Raw genomic sequence first — 25,375 nt, forward strand, 5'->3', positions numbered from 1 at the left:
TGTGTGGTGTGTGTGTGTGTGTGTGTGTGTGTGTGTGTGTGTGCCCTTTAAGCAGAGAAAAGAGTGGTTTTTTCACAGTTAAGTGTTGCTGCCTCACTCTGTCTTGTAAATGGAGAGAAGGTCAGGAGAGAAAAGAGGAATAAAAGTTGAGTTCAGCTCCTCCTCCTCCTCCTCTTCCTCCTCCTCCTCTTCCTCGGCTCCTCGTCCCTGCAAAGATAAACATTTTAGTCAAACTTAAACATCTGAACCTTCAAATCTCAAACCAATATTTTCCCTTGATGGATTCGACTGTGCAGAATGTGTTGAAGAACCCGGAACGTCACTTTTGTGTGTGTCACTTTTTACACACACACACATACACATACACACACACAGAAGCGTGCACGTGCAAGTGGCATGAAGATTGAACTCAAAGATTTCCAGAAGGAAGTGACCTCAGAGGTGGAAAACTCTGGTCGATTCCTAAACCCATAATATCCTACCCTGACCTCCGCGACCCCCCTGACCTCCCGGTTCAGCCTCCTCTCTTGTCTTTTACCCTTCATCAGTGTGTCTGGCAGAAAAAAAACTTGTGTTGTGGTCGGCTTTGACCTCGTACCGGCTGGTTCTGAACGCACCTGCGGGATTTGGCGCCCTCTTCTGGCAGGAATATCCAATCCGGAGCAACCGGAATTAAATCTATGGACATTTGAGTCCGGAATGATTTAAACGCCAGTTTTTATCAGCAAATTCTGGCTAGTTGGCACTTGTGACTGTGATTAAATCCGCTGCTCCTCGCTAGCTAAATTATACTGGAACCTCTTGTTGTTTTCTGGAGTTTGTCGTGTAACGTTTGTCCTAATAAGCTGCGTGAATGTACGCAGGTTGTATTGAAATGCTAACCGCGGCTAAGTGGGATGCTGTGGCTGAGTTTAATGGGTTTATTGCCTCCTTTTCAGCTCCGCCACCTCCAGAATGTTGTGCAGGTTCAGTTAAAAAAACTCATTCATTAACTTTCTCAACCTAGCCAACATGCTAATCCTACATACACTCCGTATTTTATCCTAAAATTAGCTCAACGAATCAAGCGCTAGCATGAAAGATGGAATATCGTGTGCTTCTTCTATTTATTTTTAGCATTTTCAGCCTTTATTTGCTGGCAACCACAGGTGGGAGGGGGGAAATGAGACATTTCCAAATGTCCGGAAGGGGTGTGAGAGTGTGTTATTTTAAGATTTCCAGTTTTTCTGCTCAGAATTGCTGTGTAAATGACAGGTAGCTGGAACAGCCTGGCAAACTCCTGAGCTCCAGCTCTCCCGTATAATTCCCCCTGTCATTCCCGGCCGTCTCCCCCTCCCTCCGTCCTTTTGTTCTCCCCCTAGAGGCTGCAGCTGGCTGATAACCAGCTTCAGTCGGAGACGACTCGGACGCGTCCATCAGCAGATGGACCAGCGTCCAACAGTGGCCACTCCCACTCCCTCCTTCTTCCATCTTCCTTCTCCTTGTGAATGAGTGAATCCTAACCCCGTCATCAGACAGGCACGTTGAGGTTCTGTCTCCAGGTGAAGCGACCCGAACGTCCCCCAGGGACCTCGGAGTGAGGCCGTAACCGGGACCGTGCTAAGCTAGCGTAAGCTAAGTATCAAATGACTGATGACGCGTGCGCGCGAGCCTCTGGTTTCAAGCTGAGTCATTCACGGAACCACAGGCCATCAGCAAATTGATGGAGTAACAAGCTGCGTTCCTTCAGGGAAGAGCCGGTCAATACAGGCTGCAAATACCGCACGATTAAAGCAGCAGCGGCAGCAGTTTGGGCTAAAAAAATAAATACTACAGCAGCGTCTGGTGGATGGACAGAAAAATCCGATATTGGGGGCTGTGACGGAGCTTCGGGGGCTTCACGCTGAGCAGAGATTACCTGACAAAAGGTTGTGACGAGGAGCAACGAGGCTCCGGGGAAATCAGCCGGATGGAACCTTCTCACCTGAATCACCTCCTGATTACCATCATTTGGTCGCCCCGGTCGGGGGGGAGAAAAGAGGCAATTGAGAGGAGCATCCAGGCAAATTTTAAGAGGACGAGATCAAATCAGCTCTCTGAACCTTCAGACCAAAGAAACCTTGTTTTTAAAGAGGCGGAAGTTTTACAGCCGGAACATCAGAACGGCAAATGTTTCCTCGGAGGAATCCGTCTCCTCTGGGACCTTCTTACATCCTCGGCGGTTCCTCTACACAGAACCTAAACTGGATCCTGTACTTGTTTTGTTGAGACGGCTGAGGAGCGTTCCAGTGCTCGTCAACCCCCCCGAGACCCCCCAGAGCCCACACATCAGCCGCAGCAGCCCGACCAGGAGATCAGAGGAGGGTTCATTAGCAAACGGCGCCGTCGCGTCGGCGCCATTCAGCTGAACCGTGACGAACACAGAAGAGGCAAAGCTGTTTTGTTTTCCTTCCCAGGTGATTCCTCGGGGATCTTTGCTGCCTGTTGCAAAGAAAATAGCGTCAGGAGAGCAGCCAGCGGCACTAATAACAGAGGAAATTGATTTTCTTTGTTTCATAAAATAAGACAATGGGGGGGAGGGGGGTTCAGGGAAAGTTGAAACTGTCAACTTCTGGGGCTGCATGATGGAAGGGGAGGGGTTAGGGGAGGGGCCAGAGGTGGGGTTGCAGGTGGGTCTACAAGTGGAGCTATAGGTGGAGCTACAGGTAGAGGAGGGGCTAGAGGTGGAGGAGGGGCTAGAGGTGGAGCTAGAGGTAGAGGTGGGGCTAGAGGTAGAGGAGGGGCTAGAGGTAGAGGAGGGGCTAGAGGTGGAGCTAGAGGTAGAGGTAGAGGAGGGGCTAGAGGTAGAGGTAGAGGAGGGGCTAGAGGTAGAGGAGGGGCTAGAGGTAGAGGAGGGGCTAGAGGTAGAGGAGGGGCTAGAGGTGGAGCTAGAGGTAGAGTGGGGCTAGAGGTAGAGGTGGGGCTAGAGGTAGAGGAGGGGCTAGAGGTGGAGCTAGAGGTAGAGGTAGAGGTAGAGGTAGAGGAGGGGCTAGAGGTAGAGGAGGGGCTAGAGGTAGAGGTGGGGCTAGAGGTAGAGGTGGGGCTAGAGGTAGAGGAGGGGCTAGAGGTAGAGGAGGGGCTAAAGGTGGAGCTAGAGGTAGAGGAGGGGCTAGAGGTAGAGGAGGGGCTAGAGGTAGAGGTGGGGCTAGAGGTAGAGGTGGGGCTAGAGGTAGAGGTGGGGCTACAGGTGGAGCTACAGGTGAAGCAGGTCAGGCTGATTACTGAAGGCTGCAATCATCCAATCAGAGGCTCGGGGCGGTCAGACCGGCTGTATATGAGGCATTTCTGACTGCTGCTCCTGTTGGCTGGTGGTTGTCATGGTGGATGTTGTGCTTCTTCATTATTTCAGTCGCCGTGACCCTTCACATGCTGTGACGAGCGCGCCGCACATGGCTCAGGTGTTGCTCTTGATGTTGACGATCCAATTAGCACACGTAGCTGAAACAAGCTAACGTTTCAGGTGTCCCAGCCATAAATTGAAGCCCTTGAATCCTCCGTCTGCCTGGTGTGAAGGGAAACGCGGCGATGAGGTTCAGCTTCAGAGGACCACCACCACCACCACCACCACCACCACCACGTCCGTGTGGTGAGGTGTTGCTACGCGACGGTGGTCATTCTGTTTCTGGGGTCTCTTCAGGCTGAGCTGAAGGCCGTGATTAAAATAAACTCCTACAGGAGTCGAGCCGCTAACACTGTTGGTGACCTGCAGAGAGAAATGAGACCTCCTGCAGCTGGAAAAGAAGAGTGCAAATGAGCCGGTTGGGCTGAGGATGAATTCTTTTCTCCATCTCCGAATGTCCAAAGTCATTTTCCCAAACCCTCTAAAGTTCAACGGCGATGCAGCCTGAGCTGATATTCTGGCCTTACTTCATTTTTCCCCCGATGTCTCGCTCCTTTTCTGCCTTTCTGAAGTTAAAAGTCTCTGAAAATTGAAAGCAACCGACCGGATGAAGGGGTCAGAGGTCAGGGCTGGGTATCCCCTGCAGCGCCTCTGATCTTCAGTAAGAAATGAGTCCAACGTTAACGGAGAGTCCAGCTCTTCCTGACGCTAAGCACATGTTTGCTGTGCTAATCCTTAGCGACAGCGCTGTAGCCTAGCTGCAGGAACCACAAATGCACCTGGTAGATGCAGGAACAGTCAGAGGAAGCTGCCCTTTCCTGGAGATGCTGCTGTGCTCCTGCCCATCAATCAGCTTAATAATACCCATCCCATAATAACCATCCTTCCACCGCGGCCGCTGCTCTTTGACTGCTGCTTTTGTGGCAGGTCGGGTTAGATAAGAGAATCAATACCAGCAAAATTGCCTCTGTACACGTCCATCTTATCAGCCCGCGTAACAAAAATCAGGTATCCCATCATTTCGTCCGCTCGGTCCGCATCCACCAGCCCAGATCAGGCCATGCTAACTGCTAACGCTGCGAGCTTTGCTAAGTGTCACCATCAAAACGTTTTAACGGCACCTCGGGGTGAGAATGCAGCTGGGGGGACTCAAACATCTGGAGAGGTGATAAACCGCTAACGGACGGAAGCTAATGCGTCGCCCACAACCGTGAAATGACTCCAGTACTCGTCAACGTCACTCTTCAAAAACATTTTATTACAATTATTTATCCTGTAGCCCAACAGCATGGGGGTGGGGGGTTGGGGGTGGGGTAGGGGAGTCTCTATGGCAGGTCACACACACTCACTGACATCATAGTTATCAACCAATCACATCGTTACGTTTACGTTACATCAGGAGTCTCAGACCAGCCGGAGCCAATGACCCCGGCTGCTTATGGGTGTGCACGTGCACGTGCCCGTGCGCCGCTGCTCTTGAGTCTGGGTGGTTGGGACCGGTGGTGGGCTGTCCTGCGTCCTTCAGGGTGTCCAGCAGAGGCAGCGGTTCACGGTCGCTAAACTCCCACCTGTGTCGTCAACATCGTCCCTGTTTAAGATCAGTAAAAAGCATTTTGGACCCATTCCCGTGGATCTTCCTGTCTCACGGCGACAGGCGGCGGCGGCGGCGGCGGCGGGTGGCTGCTAGCATCGCTAACACGGTCAACTGTGCTGCTCGAAAGAGATTTCTCTGACTTTTCAGGCTAAAAATGAGAAAAGGGAAACTCAATTTTGTCTTTTACAAACTAAGAACCCGACATTTGAAACTGAAAATGGTCTAAAGTGACCGGCGCTGCGGTCGTGTCCCACTCCCCACTCGGCCGTCTCTTTAAATCCATTCAGTTTGCATATATATATATATATATATATTATTGAGAAACTCGATCGTTTACCCCGTTTTATAGTACAAATACTTAAGTGACGGAGAAATCTGCCCACCAGGGGGCGCACATCAATATTATAGCCACCCACTGAAAAATACTATTTGCAACATTTTCAACATTTTTCAGTATGACAAAGTGACGCTCGATACAAAGACGGTGAAACATTTACAGGTCTGTACAAAGTCCCCCCCCCACCCCCCCGGGTCCGGCCCTGTCGGTGTTCAGTCGGTGAGACGGTGTGGAGCGGCACCACCCCGCCTCGGACACCTTCGGTTTTCATGGAGCCACTTCCTGTCAGCCGCGGCTCTGAGCCTGAGGTCCTGAGGCGTGACAGGAAGTCGTCTGCCTCCACCTTCTGCTCAGGAACCCCACCGCTAACCGAGTCGGCGCGTGTCGCTTATATAAAATACTCCTTCGGGTTTTCCTCGGAGGCGTCCTGGGACTCGGCCTGGCTGCTGAAGGGGAAATCCGGCCCGTCTTCCTGTTTGACCCCTTTCACTTCCTGGTTCCGGTAGGTCTCTTTTCTCCTGTAGAGGAACCTGCCAGCTATCGCCAGGCCCGCCACCATCAGGAAGATCGCCACGGCGATGACGCCTGCAGGGCAGAGAAGGTCCAGGTTTAATTCACTTCCACACAAAGCCTCTAAAACCATTTTCGCCTCTCTCAGCTGGATCCTCGGCTCCATTTTCACTGCTTTCATTTAATTTAGACTCCAAACTCAATTCAAACGCGCGATGAAGAGGTTGGCGGCAAAGGTTGGAATTAGCGAGCTGGTCCTGTAAAGGTTTAATTAGGGGACACAGTCGGGCTGCTTTAATGGACAACCTGAAATGGCTTCTCAGACTCACCTTATCTGTCTTCACCGTCTCAGATTGAACTTTTACAAGCCTCCACTCTGTTGCTCAGCAGATTAAATTAAAGTTTTAAATGAGTTTCCGATGGACTCATCGGTTTTTACGGGCGCTCGGTGTCTGTTTACGCCGACGCCGTTTCCATTTAACCTTTTCAGACTTCACAAAGCGTCCTGGGTCAGTCTGAGACCACATTTATCACCTCGGCTCATACGATCGGCCAGATTCTGCAAATGTCACAGCGCGGAAACGGGTCCGAGCTGAGATAAGGCTCAAGAGGAGCTCCTCCAGCAGATCAACGGGGAGGGGGGTTCCAGTACCTCCAATCAGAGCCGAGTCGGTCCTGATGGCATTGACTAAAGGCTGACCTGAACCCGCTGAACCGGACTGGTCTACAGCGGAGAGAAAGGAGGAGAGGTGCAGAAGGGAGGAAGATTAAAGTCCAAAACATGCTCCACAGGGGGAAACAGGAAACAGCTTTAGAGACATTTGTGTCCATTCTGCATGAGAGCGGACAAGGTTAGCACATGCATGCTAAGCTACACCACGTTTAGCTGAGGGGAGCTTCTGTGGACCGCCTCCTACCTGTCAGCAGGTGGGTGTCCTCTGTGGCGGACGGGTTGGCTGAAGCCGAGCCGCAGCCGGACCGGAGCAGAGGTCCGGTGATGGTGACGGGGCTGGTGTCCGGGTGGAGCAGCGCCGCTTTCAGAGGGCTGATGGAGTTAAAGCGGACCACCGAGAGGCAGCCGGCAAAACCCAGAGAGCCCAGCCGGAGCAGGTCTGGGTCCAAGTCATCAGACCCTGAAGAGGGACACAGAACAACAGCCAGATGAGAGAGGCGGAGCATCTGTGGGGGTAGAAGACAGCAGGAAGGTCTACGGGCAAACGGCTGCCTCGGCGTCCGACCTTTAACCGGGTTTCTATGACATCACCAGGGTCCTCTTATGTTGGAGCTCCGCCCCCAACACAAAAGCTGCTCGCGCTGCTCATACTCACCGTGGACTTTTCCTAAAACCAGGGACTTTATGGCGTTAAATTCCCCATCAGACGTCAGGTTGAAGTCCTCTCTGGGGTTCTGGTCGATCTGAAACAACCCAGACGATTGTTCGGAGGGTAAATGTGCGGCGTTGGCGATCCCGTCCGTACCGAGACTCCTTTATGATTGCGTCCTTTCCTCGAAGCTAAACTACACCTTTTCAAGCAATGTAGCTTAGCCTTCCTCATGCTAACTAGCTGAGAATTGGAATGCATTAGCCGGTAAACCCTATTAAAGGAGCATTCTCTCAAACGGGGAGCGTCCCTCCCGCAACAGCCGGAAAAGTAGAGCAACAAAACCAGGTCTGTAAGTAGCCCAGAGTCAATTCAGGCGTAAGTGCCTCATTTTTCCGGTGGACGTGAGCTCGGAGGAGAGCACATTATCCGGTCCACACGCGAGAGCACGCCGGCCATCACCGAACGGCGAGTCGGCGCCCTGAGTTGCTGCAAATGATCGAATGATTCAAGGCGACGGCGAAATGGAACGCTCATTTTTCACCGGAGCCCGGCGGCGCAGGGAAAACAGGAAGACGCGCCCGTGTGGAGCGAGGTCGCCTTCAGGGGCGAGGTCGCCTTCAGGAGCCAGGTCGCCTTCAGGGGCGAGGTCGCCTTCAGGGGCGAGGTCGCCTTCAGGGCCGAGGTCGCCTTCAGGAGCGAGGTCGCCTTCAGGAGCGAGGTCGCCTTTAGGGGCGAGGTCGCCTTCAGGGGCGAGGTCGCCTTCAGGGCCGAGGTCGCCTTCAGGGCCGAGGTCGCCTTCAGGGGCGAGGTCGCCTTCAGGGCCGAGGTCGCCTTCAGGAGCGAGGTCGCCTTCAGGGCCGAGGTCGCCTTCAGGGGCGAGGTCGCCTTCAGGAGCGAGGTCGCCTTCAGGGCCGAGGTCGCCTTCAGGGCCGAGGTCGCCTTCAGGGGCGAGGTCGCCTTCAGGGGCGAGGTCGCCTTCAGGGCCGAGGTCGCCTTCAGGGCCGAGGTCGCCTTCAGGGGCGAGGTGACCGCCACACTGGCATCCGGTTACGTGACGTTAAGCTCGTGTATCGTCCGTTATTAACGCGATAAGACAAACCCGCCGACGCAGATACGCAGACGACGCTCTGAGCTTCGTGACAAGGCTGCGGAAGACAAAGACTCGTTTCAGACAAGAAATTTAATCCGACTTTTAGACTTTTGAAGGGAGCCACCGTGTGACCCGAACTTTGGTGTCCAAGGCTATTTTTAACGCTGCCATCTGAAAAATTCCGCGCTCTCTGCGTCCAAATCCAACCGTTTCTAATAATTATTTAAACTTTGCGATAAACCGGTCATCAACATCCTCCGAGAAGGAGAAAGAGAAACAGAGGAATGGAAATGTTCTGTTTGAACAGGCCTCTCTGCTCCTGCTAGAACTTGCTCCACAGGCTCGTTTCGGTGATTCGCCTCGTTTGCATTTTTTTGGTCGCAACTCCCCGAAATCCTGTTTTCCCCGCGGCTTTGTGGCCGGAGCCGTCGGCTGGCAGCAGAACCCTGACAGATCTCGCTGCCAGGGCCCGAGCTGTCAATCAAACCTCACTGGTGCTGGCAGCCTTCCCTGCTGTCGCGCTACTGGATCAGAACCAGAGTTTAGATGCAGATCTGCACAAACTCTGCAGCCAATCACAACACGGGAGAAGTTTTCCGGTGCAAGCTTCCAGTCTGTGTGTGTGTGTGTGGTGTGTGTGTGTGTGTGTGTGTGTGTGTGTCACCTGCACAGACACAGACTCCGACAGCCTCCTGATGCTAACGCTGTGCAGCTGTCCGTTAGCCAGGTGTCTCGCCCGGCTCCTCATCACCTCGGCGTCTCTGCTGGTGTCCAGCTTGTATCTCACCTCCAGCTTATCTTTAGACACAGAAACACACATTTTCCCCAGTTTAAACTTTCCTTTTGATGTCCGCCTCCGCTCATCTCTCCTGCGGCTGGTTCGGCGATGTTATCGGAAGCGCTAAAGCGCTCCATATTAGGAGGATTAGGGCCTGATTCCTTATCAATAACACATCTCCAGATCTAATTAATTTTGCTAATAAGGAGTGGTTTAAGTGCAGATTTCATGAAAGCCGTCAAATCTAACCTTTAAAGATCGGAATCACATGTTGTCCCTCAGAGCTGCAGTTAATCACAGCAGAACCTGACGTCTCATTCATGTCCTTTTGATTTCAAAGCTACTTTTACCAAGACCAACATCTTTGGTAAATTTCTTTTTTGTTTAAATAAATGTATGTGTGTTCTTAAATAACAGCCCTCTGGTGGCAGACGACTTGTTTCTGTCTGAGCAGCGGAAAGAAGCGGAGAAACATTAATGAAAGGGGGAAAAACAGCTCTCAAGATTTAATTGGACACAGCAGCATAAGTGCTTTTACTTGACGGCTCCACGCCACAATGAAAGCCTCAACGTCCCGCTGTCCATCAGCGTTCTGACTCATTACCAGCAGAAAAGAATCCATTTACAGCTAATCCAGCCACGATGTGCCACTTTTACTGGGCTCCTGAGTGCTGCAGGTGCGCTTCGGAATTCAAAATGCTTCCTCCTGCTCTTAAAAGTCGAATTCCCAACTTAATAATTCCAAATAAACTTCTTAAATGCCAGGTTTTAGCAGGAACTTGAGCGTTTCAATAGCGGCCTCTAAAGACGTCCACCAGGCCTGAGTGAGAAGTTCTCCTCTTCCTCACCGTGTTTGTTGATGAGCACGGCGAGGAACTCTCTGTGGTACGAGCTGACGTAGAAGAGCACGGCTGGACTCTGGAACGTCCTGAAGCTCAGGGTCACGTTCTCTCCTCTCAGCGTCACGTCGGTGTAGATGGAGGACGGAACGGCGCTGCTGTTCCTGACCTGCTCGTACGGCTCTTTGAAGGTGTAGCTGACGGACGTCGCCGGCTTGAAGCTGGCTGAAACCTCTGGAGGCCGAGAACAGGTCAAAGGTCACGAGATGGAGCACAAATATCAGGAGTCAGAGCGAGACGGGGCCGTTACCATGGCGAGACAGACTTGGGAGGGAGACTCAGCAGTGATTGGCTGAAGTTTAAGCCAAGTGAAATCTCATTTTGGACCTTTAGCCTGTTGAACATCTGGCGAAATGTCAGAAAAGACGCACAAACTACTGTTGCCTGTTCAAAAAGCTACTAAATTCAGGGCTGAAGGAAAATCTGCAGAGCACAAACAGAAACTCAGCAGGATTAAAATGCTGTTGTAATTTGGGCCAAAGCTGCAGAGCACCCCCCCCCCCCCCCCCCCCACACACACACACACACACACACACACACTTTATTGCTTTACTGGTCTTATTTATAGATTTCTTTGAGGCGGAACGCATCGACTTTTGCGCCTTGCACAAATGCCATTTGTTTCAATTTGAGCCATCCCTCTTGTTTGGCCCTAAAGCTAAATAATCCGTCAATATAAGCAGGAAGTGAGTAATTCTCTTCCCGGCAGAGCGAAATTCACATATTCACACTCTGCACTCGGAGATTCATAATGAATTGTCGGAGGTTGTGCAGCTCAATTCGAGATTCCCACAGCAGCTACACAGCCGGGAGGATAGGGAATGCTGCGGAATGTTCTCCAGGATGAACTGCTCTCTGATGCCCCCCTGCAGAGGGAGGTGAATTAGCATTGTCACGCTCGCCGTCGCTTCCCCGTATGCTGATACGGACGCGGCGGCCCTGATTTAAGAGGGCAGAGAGTCGTCTCAGTGAGGAACACAGACGCATTAAGAGTGCAATGAATGCAAGATCAAAGGAAGGACGCAAAGAGGCCCCGCAACATCAAACAGGCACGATTAGCACGGCAGCCTTTGATGTGGTAGCTAAGTGCCCGCTGACGAGTGTTTAGTGCGTTAAAAGGTTCAGAGGAGTTGGAACGTGTTAATAGCATGCTAGGAAGTCTTAACGCTGCATGTGCACGTGCACGTGCAGCTGCAGAACTTTGCAACAAGAAGCTCAGGATGTTCTTCATCCACTTTCCCCCTTTTAAAGAGCCAAAACCTTCATCTCGGGTCGAATCCATTAGCTTGAATACGGAGTGAAGGATGGAGAGGCGCCGACAGACCAGCAGCTGCAGCAAGAAAAGAACCCTGAAGGCTCTAAAGAGCTCTGATACCTGTGTGGCAGAAGACGCCGGCGTGCGCCGAGAGCCCGCAGTCGCAGTGGAAGCCGTTGACTCGCTCCACGCAGCGCCGCCGTGGTTCTGGCAGAAGGAGCCGTAGCTGCTGCAGTGACCCGGGCAGCCGGGTTGGACCCCCGGTGTGATGCTCGCCCTCTCCTCCAGGTCCAGCGTGACCCCGTTCAGCTGCAGCGAGCGGATGCAGCCCCGGAAGCCCTTCTGCCTGGACGCGGTGCCTCCTGAAAACACGCAGGTCGCAATCAAGACGGCAACAGAAGCACGTTGACGTCAACCGGCCTCCTCTTCCCGACACCCTCGGCACCTAACGGAGCGCCGCTGCACGTTGGATCCTCAGACAGCTCAGCTCCTTCATAGCAGCTCATCAACGCTGAGACTCGTGGTGAGCAGCAGCAGCAGCAGCAGCAGTAGCAGCAGCAGCAGCATCAGTAGTAGCAGCAGCATTAGCAGCAGCAGCATCAGTAGCAGCAGCAGCTACAGCATCAGTAGTAGCAGCAGCATTAGCAGCAGCAGCAGCAGCTACAGCATCAGTAGTAGCAGCTACAGCAGCAGCTACAGCATCAGTAGTAGCAGCTACAGCAGCAGCTACGGCATCAGTAGTAGCAGCTACAGCATCAGTAGTAGCAGCTACAGCATCAGTAGTAGCATCAGTAGCAGCAGAGCAGCAGCTACAGCATCAGTAGTAGCATCAGTAGCAGCAGCAGCTACAGCAGCAGCTACAGCATCAGTAGTAGCAGCTACAGCATCAGTAGCAGCAGCAGCAGCAGCAGCTACAGCAGCAGCACAAACCCACTGGACACTGCTGCAGGAGTCCAAACACTGGTACCGTCACAGACGGCCTGATGTCCTTTTACAGGAACTCAGTGAGGAGGCGGAGGTGAACGGTCCAGAACCACAGAAGGAATCCAAAACAGAAGCGCGGGACCTCATCCAGCAGCACAGCCAGACGTTTGAATGTTAAACAGCAAAGACGCCGCTGAGGTACAACGTTTCCAAAAGGCTTCATTGTAGTCAGACGCTCCAGAGTGCAGCAGAGCGCCCCCTGTGCTTCAGCTGAAGCGTCGCCGGGACAACAAATGAAAGCTAATCTGAAAACGTCTGCAGGAACCACGGCTGAATGCTGCGGAATCCGCTGAGAGACGCTCTGCAGAACTAAACACAAAGATTGTGTTTCCTGATGCCCTCGCAACACCCGAATATCTCAGCGCGCCAGGCGGGCCGGAGAGTCGGCAGCTTATCTGTCTCCAGCAGGCTGACGCTGCTGCGCGTGGAATTTCATAAATATCGGCAATAATGAAGGAGAACATGAGAGAAATCTGCTCTTCATACTGGGGCCGCTAAACTGGGCCGCTAACGGCGTTCGCTGCTGTGCGGCGTCGCATTAGCAACAATTATTTAAGGTTGGCTGGTTGAGTAAATATGAAAACAGAAGACGGATTTGCTGTGGATGAATATTTTATAGTGTCTCGTAAATCTGTGTAGCTGCCATGAATAGAAGTAATAATGTGTCGGGAATGACTGCGCGGATTAGCAAACGTTTGCATTGTTCCACCACAACTGGCTGGATGGGGATCACGGCCTCGGCTGAAGGTCCGACGCAACCTGAGATTTCTGCCGAGTCACTGTTTTACGGTCAAAGTTCTGGAGCAGAAACGGGTTAAAAAATAATAATTAAAAAAAAAAAAGCGCAGCTGCCTCTCGGATGTGCAGACGGTTCCAATTCCGCTGCTCTTTTCCCAGTTAGCTAGTGATGAATCGCAGGTAAACTCTGACCTTGGCGCCGATTTTTGTCTGAGCAAATCCAGCCGATCAATAAACGCCGCTGCTGCTGTTTTCAGCCAAACCCGGTCAATATTTGCCGCTTTCGCCTCCCTCCAGATTATTTTGCTGCTATTTTGAGTGGATGTAAACAACGTTTGCAGAGGAAACCTCAGGGACGGTGCAGCACTTGACCTTTAGCGGCGCCTCTTTAACCCCACCGCTCCAGAATGGGACCGAGGGAGGAGATTAAATGGGGATCGCGTCGCTTCCACTTGGACATTAAAGACCATCCGTGATGGACGGTTGCTCCCGGCTGCACGTGACTGTTGTTCGACGGTCAGAAACCAACGACTCAGCGTTTTCATGCTAACCAGAGGCAGCGCAGCGCCCTGAGGGATCCTCACACATGTGCAGATATCCAGGAATGAAAGAGGATTTAAATCCTGATCACAACATCGGCTGAGTTTGACTGAAACGGACCTATGAACAGCTGGCTGTTGAGCTGCAGGTGGAAGTGTCCCTCGGCCGGAGCTTCCTGCGTGGCGGCGGGGAGGTCGTCCAGCTGAAGCGACGCCTCCTTGATGTTCCGCTCGGCCCGGACTCGGTGCCACCGGTTGTCGTTGAGCGGGACGCTGGAGTCCACGCGGACCTCCAGAGGCCCGTTGCCCACGTCGAAGGAGAAAAGCACCTGAGAGGAGGCTGGAAAATCGGAGGGAAGGAGGACAGAGGTGACGCACAAACATGTTTAGAGGAAGTGAAGGAGAAAATGTCTCCCGGTGATTTGGGCGGAAAAAAGTTTCATCTTCTTCAGCGAAATTTAAACAGTCTCAAATGAATAAACTCTCAGGCACAGAAGATACAAAAGATGTTAGCGAGCGTTCAAATGTAGCCGTGACGGCGGGCGCTAACTGGGAGAACGTTGTTGTTAGCATGAGTGTGTTTCTTCCCAGATTTTACTGCTCATCTGAGGCCTTTTCTGTAAACAGCAGCTTTAACTGGACCTGGTTCCACCAAACGAGCCGGGAGGAGGAAGTTCACCAGGAACGTGGTCTAATTACCTCTTAACGGCAAAAACAAGACAGCTCCCAACCAGCAGCGTAGCTACAGTTGTCACAGGATAATAAACAGAAGATGTTCTGTCCCGATCACGGATGAGCTGGGAATGTGTGTGTGTGTGTGTGTGGGGGGGGGTCTAAAGGTTTTATTCTGGGCCCCAAACACACGACCATAACTCAGTGGGTGCCGGAATGTCTTCAGGAATTCAACCTGAACCTCTGTCACTTCCCATCGCACCTCCAGATTCCCAAAAGGGCGAAAGAGGCAGGAAAAATGGAAGTAAAATTGTTTCTATTTCCCGTTTCTGAGCGGCGCGGAGCCGAGCGGGGCTGCTGTTCTGCTGCGGCGCCGACAAAAGACTGGAGGGGAAGCACCCAATCATCCGTCATCTTTTGTAGGCGGAAGGAGAAGATGTATTACTACAGGAGCGCGGAACAAGATGAAACAATATCTCAGCTACCCGCAGTAAGTCAATTTTGGGAAATTGTTCTCCAGCTCGCAGCGGTTCGGAGCGAAGGTGGAAACCTGCAACAGCGAGGCGGTATTCAGGGCAGGAAGGACCACAGCGTGAACGATTTCCCTGAGGAGAGAGGCAGTTAGGGCGCCACCGCTGGTCCCCTTGAAGCCCAGCTTCCTTCGAAATACTCCCGAGGACGACCGGAAAATAGTCCGGAAAAAGCTTAAAGAGGCGCCTCAACCTGAAGATGAGCGTCCGTCAGCGGGTCTCTACTCACAGCTCAGCTCGATCCGGATGAAGTCCTTGATTCCCAGGTTTTCCAGGAAGACCCCGGAGGAGGCCGTGGTTTTGAACAGGAAGGAGATGTCTGCGCTCAGCTCCCCGTGGAAGGTGGGGAAGTGCAGGTACGACGTCTCCCTGTCGAAAAACGCGGCGTTCCAGAAGTTTCCTGAGGGAAAAGGATGAAACGCGGTCGGTGTCAAGGAGGGACGGTTGCACAGGTGGGAATGCCGAACAGGAACAATAGAATTTGATCTCTGCTGCTGGGATAAAAGCCATAAGGTGGAAGATTCCTATCATTGTGTGTAACCAGGCAACTGGACAGCCGGCTGGACTTACTATCTCCATGACAACGGAGCGGGCCCACCCTGTAAGCTGCCTCTGAGCCGGGCCTCTGGATGTCACCCAGCAGCAGAGACCGGACCGGGAGGCTCTCCTTATGGGCGAGGGGACCCGAGTCCTGAGCCCTGCAGATAAAACGGGAGGAGCGGATGAGTGGAAAAGGGCCGTTGATGTAAACATTGTTTAGCTGTCAGACGGGAGCGGCAACGAGCCTCCCGTCGACGTTAGCGCCGCGCCGCTGCTATAAAAACGCCGGATAACCAGCCCGTCAGCTCCGGTGCCCAGAAAAGTCAGGTTTAAAAATAAATCCAGGAGTGGAAGTGCTGGGACGGAGGTGCGTGCGCGGCTTTTTGTGAGTGTGATGAAAAATTAAAGAGCGGCGGCGGCGTGTAAAAATAGTCGCTGCGGCACAACCGGCAACGACGGACGGCAGGAAAGGAAGCAGAGGCAGGACGGGTCCATGGAGTCGGGGGACAAACGTCCACCTTCCCCTCAGGGACACAATCTCAATCTTAACCCCCCCCGACTGTGGATAAGGGGAAGGCAGAAGGGTGGACTACCACTCTGCACGGTCGGCGTCGCAGTTGCAGTAGTGCTGCGGGTCCACGCAGTCGCCCTGCAGGCCGCAGGCGCACTGCTGGCTGCCCGGCTGAGCTCCGCCCCAGTAGGTCTGCACGCGACCCGGACCGGGACCCCCGACCCACCAGCTGAACGGAGAACCCTCTGAAACGCACAAGTGGAAAATGTAACTGGCCAGTCTACCAACACGGGCGCTCAGGTGCCCCCTCTGGTTACCTGGAGTGTTGAGGAGGCGGGACTTCCTGCAGTGATAGCTCAGCTCCTGCTGGCAGTGCTCTGATTGGCCGATAGCAGCCGCCAGCTGCTCCTCTCCCGCGGCGTAGTCAAAGTAGACGGAGCGCTGGTTGGCGCCCGGAGCCGCTCGTACTCTGGTGAGCTCCGTGTTGTTGTGCGGGACCTCCATCCACGTGTTCCCCTCTGCAGATCGACACTGGGATCAGGCTCAAACCGGACCTGTGGGGACGCTGTACACACGCTGTAAACATCAAACATGCAGGCGGGGGCGAGGGGAAACGGTGACGCCGGCGCCGCTCGTTGCCATTATGCTAATGTGAATCCCGCGGCGCCGCGGCGGGGCGGCTCTGCGTGTGCGTCACCTGTCATGTTGCAGTAGACCAGCTGCGGCCCGATCGGCCCGCTGCCGTCCACGTCGATGTAGAAGTGTCCCGACGTGCTGCCGGCGTGTTTGTACGCCTCGCAGGAGCGCTCGTACGCAGCTGGGAGGGGAAATAACGAGATCAGCTCAGGCGGGAATCAACATCAGAGAGACAGGAGAGGAGCTGCGGGGGGGACGAGATTAGAGGCGGCAGAATTCCGGACACACGCGTGACTCCGCGGATAATTCTCAGAGCGGGATCACTCATCACCGGGACGGGGACGACGTGCCCCCCCCTCCCCAAGAGCGCCTTATGAAATAAAGAAGCTTCCAGCTGGACTGAAACGAGCGCTGCAGCGAGGGGGGACAGGAATTAAAAATGGATCATCAACTCTTCCTCTGCCTCGTTCTCCAGCGTGTCCGTCACGCAAACATCACAATTCTCCGCGGATCTTCTGCTCCCTCGGCTCCGGAGCCAAAGGGCGTCTTCATCTGAAGGAGAGGAGAAGCTGCTGTTTGTTTTAGAACCTGCCTCTTTTAAACTGACGCGGACACAAAAATGGTGTCAAAAACTGGCTTTGCTCTCTGAAACTTCATAAAGATCGGAATGATGTTATTTTTAGTTTAGGAGGAATAAACTCGTGCCGATTTCCATAATCTGAAGCTCCGACATCTTTTCCACACTTCATCCCACTTTACCTCTTTCTTTCCTAAATCTTTCGCTCTTCACCATAAATGTCCACTTTAATGCACCGGGACATCACCTGACAGGTGGTTTCTCATGACGATCACATGACGATCACATGACGAAAACTGGCACTAGCTTGAGCTTAACATTTGGTCCAGAATGACTTCCCTTAACCTCGCTAAAGTGCTGCATTTCCGCCGCCTGGCGCCCGCTCGCCTCGTCTCCCCTCATCTCGACTCTACTTGACTCGACTGTTCTGCAGCGCGTTGCCAGGTGAAGCAGCCCACGCTGGCCGTGCACTCTGGAGACGAGTGGCGTCCCGCTGTTCCCTCAGGAGGAGGAGGCAAACGCTCCGGCTTTACCATCCTGCTTAAATCCACTTAAATCAATCTGAAGGCTAATGGCTAATGAGGGGAATTTAGGAGCCGCCTCGGCCGCCAGCGTGTTACCATCGAGCACAGGTGACTCACATGAGCTCAGCGTGCATTCGAGTGTTTGTGCCTGTGCAACCAGAGCCTCAGAAACGAAGCACCACTGAGGGAAAATCACACATTAATGCCAGACCCCCTCCCCCAGCCCCGCCCCCACGCCTGTCGGCGTTGACGGACAGGTGACTTACAGCTGTGGCAGGTGGCGCCGCTGTAGCCGCTGTCGGAGCAGTTGCAGTGGAAGCCGGTCCAGGACTGAGTGCAGCGGCCGCCGTGTTCGCAGGGACTGGGGGAACACCTGGGGGGGGGGGGGGGGACAGGAAGTTAGCAAAGTTCATGTCAAAGTTTTCAAGGTTTGTTGTAATTCCTCGACGCGCCTCCTCCGCCGCAGCTTCCCCTCCTGTTGTCTCTCCGCTCCTGGAAAGAGACGGATGCATCGTTGGATCCTCTGTGTGCTCGGAGACGTGGGAAAAGGCTTTTATATGGCAGCTCATTTGGAAACGGTAGCGCGGGTCGTGCCAACAATCTTTCAAAGACTCCAACAAAAGAGTTCACTTTTACCGCGACAAAGCATCAGAGACCTGTTTCCTATAAATATATTTCCCAGCAGCCGTTATCAGCGCGATACAAAACCGGATGATTTGGATCTCTGCTGAGGGAGGAGCGCGAGCAGAGGCGCGTTTTCATTATGCGGCCATTTAAAAACCGGTTTTCTCCGGTGTGAAATGAGGGTAAAAGCATCTAAAAGTCACATTCTGAAGGGCAGCGCGTGGGCGGCTGTTGAAGAGCAGCAGGAACCATTAAAAAAAGATGAAACACATCCCCCTATATTTAAATACCAACGCACCGACATGCTCCTCCAACGCGATTCTTGTTTCATATGTTTGATTTTGCTTTATTTGCTGCTGCCTCGCTCCCTCTGACTCTTTAGCATCGAGGAGAAAACAGATGAGTTCACAGAAAACGCCGCTCAGATTAAAGCGCTGACTCGGCAGGCTGTAATCTGGCCGCAGCGTAATTTGAGCCTCATCCGTCTGTGAGCCGGGGATGAGCTGTGATGACCTCTGACCCCAGGAAACAGAGAGGATTCACAACAGTCTGCAAACACACATTTTTACTATAACATGAGTTTTAATATGGATATCTGGGGTTTCCTGACCTAACAAAACACACAAGTGCAGACATAGTGTGTTGAATGAACCGTGTGTGTGTGTGTGTGTGTGCGTACATGTGTGGGTGAGGTTCTGAAGAATAATAATAATGTGATGGATGAAGGAAAACATAAACATGTAAATAAATCTCTTTAATTTGGCAACAACATGCAGAATTGAGTCTTTGGGGCGTGTGTGTGTGTGTGTGTGTGTGTGTGTGTATGTGTGTGAGTGTGTGTGCCCTGGAGGGTTGTTTATAATTGCTATAATTGCTTCATTATTTATTCTCTCATTTATTGTGACAGCACAATGGTGAAAAATCATTTCTCGCTCTCTCCGATATTCTTTTAATAATTCATCTTTGAGTCTGGGAAAATCCAGAAAGTTGCTAGTTGGAGGCAGAAATGAAAGTGCCTTTGAGCACCGCTGGGGGCTCACCTGTCGATGACTCCACACATGTCGAGCTGCAGGTTGCCGTAGGTCCCCAGCTGCTTCTGCTGGACCAGGATCAGGTTGACCTTTTGGTCGTCCAGAGTCAGCAGACTCATGCAGCCCTGGAAGACATGAAAGGGGTTCCTGCAGCCCTGCACGTCTCCCTCAGTGGGACAACCTGAATGGACACATCAGAGCCTTCATCTGAGCTTCGGAGGAGCTGTTTCTCTCTAATGTGTACAGGTTTTCCTCTTTTACCACCAAAAAAGATGCTGCTTTCAATGGCGACAGGAAGTGAGTGGCTGGCGTGAGCGCTGCTCCTCTCCTCTTTATCCACCACGATGCTCAGGCGGCCTCGCCTGCTCTTCAGCTCCGCCTGATGCCACTGGCCGTCATTTAGAGCCCAACCTGAGCGGCACAGCGGCACAAAAGTGGTGAAAAGTGGCGTGAGAGCTGAATTCCTCCTCTCTCTGTCACAGCAGGAGTTCAGCTGTTTCGATCCTCACCTGCACTGAGCTCCAGCAGAACCCTCCCAGCTTTGTGGATCTGCAGCCTCAGTCTGGCCTCGCTCAGGTAGAGCCAGACCACGCCCCCTTCCTGAGGCAGAGCAAAGGTGAGCAGAAGCCCCGCCCTGTTCCACGTCCTGAACTGGAACCCCACCGAAAAGCTTCCCGATGAGGACGCGGGCACCCCCGGCAGCTGGAGGAAGCTCTGGGGGCCGGGGAACGTCACGGCAACGGAGAGCGGCTCGTCACAAGAGAAGGTCACATTGCCCTGAGGGAGAGAGACACAGAGAGAGAGAGAGAGAGAGATGCAAATTAGATGAAGATGAGGAGGGACAGGAAAACTGATTACTGGATAAAACAACATAAAACATGAATATTAATCTGTTGCGGGGGCGTGACAATGTGACCTCTGTCGGGATGATCTCATCAGCGAGTCTCCTTCAGGAGGGCAGCGGCGCTTCAGGGATGGCGAGGGCAGAACGCCCCATCAGATTAGGACAGTAAACCAAAGTCGCTGCGCTCGGAGGGAGCAGAGATAAAGCCGGAGTGTAATGGGGAGCCCAGAGTGGGTCCTGACATCAGACCATTGTTTAGTGGCGGTAATAAGTCCTGCTGCAGCCGGGAGTTATTACAGTCTCCGCAGGAACGATCATTCTGGTCTCTACAAAGCTCCACGAGCAGGATGACATCCAACAGCCTTTTGTTGAGCAGCAGAAATGATGGACAGTCATTTTTGGGTTTGGTTGGGTTGAAATCCTCCTTTTCTCCTTTAATGCTCGGAGCTGCGTTCCCTCTCTGCTCAATCAAGCCACAATCGGGCAGTTCGGTCCTTCAGAGAAGCTCAGCAAACTTCCACTGCTGCATGTAAACAGCTCAAGGTCTCGGTGACCAAGATAAGGAGACGTTATCAGGGGTCCGAACAACGCCTGCGCTGCTCGTCCTGGTCTCATTCATCAAGGGAAGCACGCGGAGCAACAGCAGCGCCGGGAATTCAGGCCTGACACACGGAATAATCAATGACATCATTTGAAATAAAATATCCCCCAGATGAAAGGGAAGATATTGGCCTGAGGTTGCATCTGCACCAGGTTATCACAAAGACACGGAAAAAAAAGGCTCAACTGAACGGGAACAGAGCTGGAAAACCCAGGAGGACTTTTACAGAGAAACGGTGCCACATTCCGGGATCACCAGTCTCGGTCCTGTCCTCGGAGCAGCCACTGACTCACCGTAACGGCAACCTGGCGACTCTTCTGCTTGACGAGGTCGATCAGGCTGTGGCCGTTGTACAGCAGGTTCTCCAGGCAGCCGTGGAAGTTCCTCCCGGAGCGCCCTGGTGTCTCCGGACCGAGGCCCGGACCCCCGCCGACGTTCAGCTGCGCGTGGGCGAAACGCACACGGCCTCGTTTCAGCCACAGTGCTTGAAATTTCCCGCCAGCGTCGCGTGTTTTACTCCACCTGCTGCACGTCCCAGTGGCCGAACTCCGCTGGCACGCGGAGCTTCTCCGTGGTTTGTCCACCGTCACGTTGAGGTGCACGCCGCGCCGCTCCACCGCTACACGGTGCCAGTGCTGATCGTCCAGCAGGCTGCCCAGGGAGGCGAGGCGCCGGGGTTCCGCTGAGGAGGCCTGGCCTGCGACGACAAAGAGGAGAGGGAAGTTAGCCGGAGGGCGCGGCGGCTAATGAGGACGCGAGAGCGTGACGTCAGCAGGCCGATAAAAGCTTCACTGCTGTGATGAATATTTGAAGTCGTCGGTGTCCCACAGAGGTCAGCTGCCTCAGCACTGTGTGCCCAGAACCGGAGCCAAATATTTGATCATTTCTCATTCCGGAGAAGATAAAGATGAGCACATTATGGGATCCGTTTCCGCTGCGGAGAAACCGGGAGAAGCATCTGGAGAGAGTGGAATATGAAAAATGCAGTGGGTTTTCTTTAGGGAGCACGATTTCAACTTCAAACGGTCTGGAACAGCACGGACAAATGTATTTTTGATATTTCACCCCATTTCCTGTGAGCTGACTGCAGTCGGAGCCGGGACAGGAAAAAAAACCAAAACCAGCCGGAAAGAGTTCGGAAGTTGAACCGATAATGCAGCATGTCCACGGAACACAGGCGCTCCGGTCGTTTGATGGCAGAGAAGAGGAGTGGGAAAGAGACCCAGAGAGGGCCCCAGACACGCTGGACAGATGATCAGAAGGAACCAATAAAGCTCTACGATGTGGAAAAACTATTATCGGAGCAACAAACGCTGTGTGTGTGTGTGTGTGTGGGGGGGGGGGGGGGGGGGGGGGGGGGGGTTGTAAAGTAGGACGTTCTCAGAACAACAAAAGCAGTTCCTTCCTAATGAGTGTGCAGATCAGCCAGAACAGGATGCAGATGAAAAGCCTCAAAACTGATGGAACTCCTGCTGCAGCAGCATCGTGGCGGCTCGCTGGGATTAAAGGGCCAGAGTTCATCGCTGGCCACAGTCATCAGCTCCAAACTCAATAACCACACTGCAAACACACTCTGCAAAGCAAATATTTGAGCTCCGCGACGACACGCTCGGATTTACGCTGCCAGGGAGGCAAATCTGCCGCCGCTTCCGTCAACGTTCTCGCTCAAACTCTTGTTTTTCTGTCACTTTTGATATTTTCAAATTGGGTTGAGCCCAAAACCCACTGACCCCGACTCATTTCCGGAGTAATGAGCTAATAAATATTCCATAACTGTGAATACAGAGCAGAGTTTTTACGACACTTCTTTAACTGGCAACAACGATGATGTTGCTTCCTTATTTCTAAAGAACTGGAGTGTGAGAGGACACCACACACACACACACACACACGCACTCAGCAGCAGATGGGGTTTCATGATGGGAGCCCTGTGATGATTCAGCACACACACACCTACACACACACACACACACACACACACACACACACAGGTGCGGCAGTGAACAGGAAACATCCATCACCGCTGCAACAGGACAAAGATGAAGCCAAGTTCCCCGCGATTCCCAGCAGATGAATCCTTCCACACAAACCTTTGAAAGATGATAAAATATGTGTGTTTCTGGTGGATCTGCTGATCTCGGGTGAGTTATTGCTCTGTTGTTCTGGAGGATCCAGGTTGGCGTGAGTGGAGCATGCTGAGCGCCTGGTTTTGGATGCTAACATAAGCTCCTTAATCCTGCTATTTCTGAAGGAATGTTTGATTGGGACCTGCGGCGTTCCCGCCGTCCTTTTGCAGATAATCCTGCTGTTTACAGATAACAAGCAGATGTGCTGAAGCATCCGCCGGGCGGCTTCTCTTTACCTTGTCTGAGCAGCAGCTGTAGCTTCCCCCTCTCCAGCTCCAGGCTGAGGCCCAGGCCGCCTGCTCCTCCCGCGTGCAGCAGCATCCCAGAATTCCTCACCGTCTTGAACTTCAAGGTGACGACATCTCTGAAGGTGCGCTTCAACGCGGGACTCGGCGAGTACGTCAGGCTGCTGCCGCCGTCCAGACTCGCCACATCAGACGCTGAGAGACACGACAGAAATCCAGGGGTTTTAGGCTGAACCGTGTTTCATCTGCCACGTTCCTGATCCGTGTTTGCCGTCGTTATTGAGAGAGGCAAAGCTAACATGACAAGTGTTGTTCCTGCTACACCCAGACTCATCATCAGAGCTGCCCCATCCTGTCTGGGATGATGCTAACGTGAGCGGCGCCATCAGGTGGCGTGAAAAGGCTGCGAGTGAAGACCAAGACTCACTGTAAGGACATCCGTACGCCTCCAGCCGAAGTCCGATCCTCCCGTTGGGGTTCCAGCCCAGAGGAATGAGCCGGAGGAAGCGAGCTACGACCGGCTGCTGCAGCTTGTACTGGACAACGCTGTCGGCGTTACTGTTTCCTGGAAAAGACTGAGAGGACAGAGAAATCACTGAGCCTCCAGACGTCTACGTCAATCATCGAGGTAACTAAAGACAGTGGAGGTGCTTGGGGCCCTGTGGCCCCACTGGTGTTCATTTACCCCCCATAATGGTCCCTTAAGGGCAAAAATAAAAGCAGAGATTCAGAATGAGACACTCTTACGCCCCCTTGCTGTGCGCATTCTTACCTCTAGATGCCACCAAATCAGACTGGCTGGTAAGAGCAGGTCCATGATTAAACTGGCTATAAAATGCAGAGACCCAAGCAAATAAGAAGGAAGAAAATCTGCCCTGAATTGTTCCTTCCTGAGCTTTCCCTTCTTCAAACGCCTAATTAACTCTGCGTATCCCCGATATGACCGTAACCTTCTTCGGGTCTTCTGCCTCTGTTGCTCCTCACCACCATAAAATCTAATCAAAGAGCTGTGAGATTGAGACGGTGCTTAAAGGCGCCCCAGGTGTGCTCTAAGTGCTCGGCGCCTGGCTGCACGCCGCCGCCGCCTGTCCGTGCAGCCCTGCATCCTTCTGCAGCAGCGTTTTAAGACAGCTCTGCACAGTCAGCAGAGCTCTCTCAGGGGTTGATCCATTATTAATGAAGAGTCAAAGGCTTCTGATGGCTGTGATTATCGTCCCCGCTCGCACCCATCCCCGCTGCGCCGCTGCTAGCGCGGGAATCCAGCACCATCCGAAGCCAACCTGGCTCGTCTTTATTTTTCCTTTCAGCAGCAGCCGATTCTTCATGCTGCAGTGCTGATGTGCAGCTGACGAGACAGTTCACACGGAAAACAACACGTTTCCATGTTAAAATGACAATGAAACTGTTTTTTGATCTCCTTCTTGGCGCCATTTAAACATTTTTTTTTTTTAAAGCAAAATTAGCCTGTCCTGTCTCCAAATATGACAAAACACCTTAATAGTGGGATAATGACAGCGATTACGCCTACGCGAGCAAGCGTCTGACTGGATTTCACAATAAAGGTGCCGCAGGGACTCACCCCTAAACTGTCCTCCTGCCGGTACTGTTTCCAGTTGTGTCCCGTGTCGCTGAACATCAGCAGGTAGGAGGTCAGCCAGTCGGAGCTGCCGTAGCGGCCCTGCGTGGCCACCGCCGTGACCTTGGTCCGCTCGCCCAGGTCGGCCTCCAGCCACTGGTACCTGTCGGAGGCGAGAGGAGACCAGCCTCCGGCTCCTGCAGGGGGAGGGGGGGAGGTTAAGAGCCAGGCTGGCTTATTAAATGTCAAGCTGGCAGTAAAATGTGATAAGGTCTGGAGTCGCTGCTGTGTTTGCACGTGCGTGTTTGTCAGAGGAATGGAGCACTTGACCTTTCGCTGTGGGCTCCTGAATAACTCCAAAGCGTCTCGGCTTTTATTTGCACTGCTAGAACAGATGATTTCAGTTCAAGAGACGCCGCCGAGGAAGGAAGAGGGTGTTGGATGGGAAGTTGTTTTTAAACCCATTTCAGTTCATTTCGTCCCCATGAATCCAAAACGGGACAGGCAGCTGCGGGAACGGAACCATCCGGAACCTTCTCGTTTCAGACGACCATCAACGAGTGAGCTAATAACAGTTGGCTCCATCTGGAGGTTATTGAAATGTTGTTTTACTCACAGATCAGAGGCAGATTATTATTACCTACATCCACAACATCAGAAAACATTAATAGAAGGCTGCCGTGCATCGATTTGTTGTGCGGAACGCCGGATATTTGCATCTTTTCCAAAGGTGCTCACAGTCATAGGAATGAATTATCGATCGCTGGGCTCGCTTGCAGGTCTGGATCCTTATATAATAACATCAATGAAAGGTTGCAGCGCCGCGCATCGATTTGCTTTACAGTTCTGGAGGAGGTTGGAGTATTTCGCCGCCCTGCATATCACCAAAGGAGAGCGGTGCAACATAAGCTGCAGTCAATAAAAGTTATCT

General features: G+C 52.8%; 1 pseudogene; it reads right to left on the reverse strand.

Moving 5' to 3' along the window:
• Positions 1 to 4,895: 4,895 nt before the first annotated feature.
• Positions 4,896 to 25,375, reverse strand: part of LOC130538828 (contactin-associated protein-like 4) — a 37,617-nt pseudogene continuing 17,137 nt past the window's right edge.

The sequence above is a fragment of the Takifugu flavidus genome, chromosome 15 (assembly GCF_003711565.1).
Source record: "Takifugu flavidus isolate HTHZ2018 chromosome 15, ASM371156v2, whole genome shotgun sequence".
Lineage (NCBI taxonomy): Eukaryota > Metazoa > Chordata > Actinopteri > Tetraodontiformes > Tetraodontidae > Takifugu > Takifugu flavidus.